We start from the raw sequence: 1,407 nt of genomic DNA, 5'->3' as shown, positions 1-1,407 counted from the left end.
ACCTGAGGTCAGGGGTTTGAGACCAGCCTGGCCAACATGGTGAAACCTCGTCTCTACCAAAAATACAAAAATTAGCTGGGTGTGGTGGCACACACCTGTAATCCCAGCTACTTGGCAGGCTGAGGCAGGAGAATCGCTTGGTCCTGGGAGGCAGAGGTTGAAATAAGCTGAGATCGCACCACTGCACTCCAGCCTAGGTGACACAGTGAGACTCCATCTCAAAAACAAAAAGAAAGAAAGGGTCCCCCATCTCACAATAAAGAGTCAAAGTGGTGAAGCACTTGCCTGCAAGTGAATCCCATGTCTCCACCCACAGCCTGTCGCCTGGCATATTCCTCAAAGAACGTCTGTGAAGCGGAAGTGGTGGTGGTGAGGAAGACACTAACCAGGATGCTTGGAGTGGCCAACATGGGACTATAGTAACCACTCGAAGGTGCAGCCTAGAAAGTAGGGAGGGGAACAGAGTGGCCATACCAGGTTTCCTGTTTGGTTGGTCCCAATCACAAACACCAGCTGAGACAGGAAAAGCACCACGGCGAGGTGCCTGTGAATGCTGTGCAGGCTGGAGCGCAGCGTGCAGACCAGGCTCAGGAGGACGAAGGCCACCAGCAGGGCTGCCAGCGAAAAGGACATGGTGGCGTAGATGACGATCTTCAAGGGCAGGACCTCTCCATTCTGTTGGTTGGGAAGTTAAAGGCAGGAGAGAAGGTAAGGGCCGAGGTTCAGATCTGGACGTTGCATGACAGAGACAAATTACACGCTTGCTTATTAAACGATCAAAGGCTGACAGAATACAAAAAATTATCTGGGCATGCTGGCCACGGATGCCTGTAATCTCAGCTACTCAGGAGGCTGAGGCAGGAGAATCACTTGAACTCAGGGGACAGAGGCTGCAGTAAACCGAGATCACACCATTGCACTTCAGCCTGGGCAACAGAGCAAGACTTCATCCAAAAAAAGAAAGACTAGATCTGGGCTGTAAAGCAAGTTTCAATACATTTCCAAACTCTGAAACCACAGAGTATACGTTCTTTGACCTGCAATTATGCTAAAAACAAAATCAAAATGATTTACTAGAAAATGCTAAATGAGGCCGGGCGTGGTAGCTTATGCCTGAAATCCCAGCACTTAGGGAGACTGAGGCGGGCAGATCACCTGAGGTCAGGAGTTGGAGGCCAGTTTGGCCAACATAGCGAAACCCTGTCCTTCTGAAAACACAAAAATTAGCCGGGCGTGGTGGCGCACACCTGCAATCACAGCTACTCAGGAGGCTTAGGGAGGAGAATCGCTTGAACCTGGGAGGCAGAAGTTGCAGTGAACCAAGATCATGCCACTGCACTCCAGTCTGGGAGACAAAGTGAGGCGCCATCAAAAAACAAAAAACAAAACAAAACAAAAAAAAGCTAC

The 1,407-nt window shown here is 50.0% G+C and overlaps 1 pseudogene; it reads right to left on the bottom strand.

Annotated features, from left to right (window-relative positions):
* The window catches only part of LOC105533474, an 8,549-nt pseudogene that overhangs the window by 2,573 nt on the left and 4,569 nt on the right, over nt 1-1,407 (bottom strand).

Source organism: Mandrillus leucophaeus, unplaced genomic scaffold (genome assembly GCF_000951045.1).
Source record: "Mandrillus leucophaeus isolate KB7577 unplaced genomic scaffold, Mleu.le_1.0 Scaffold1250, whole genome shotgun sequence".
Classification (NCBI taxonomy): domain Eukaryota; kingdom Metazoa; phylum Chordata; class Mammalia; order Primates; family Cercopithecidae; genus Mandrillus; species Mandrillus leucophaeus.
Note: the sequence above shows the minus strand (reverse complement) of the source record. Positions and strands in the feature narration are given on the sequence as shown.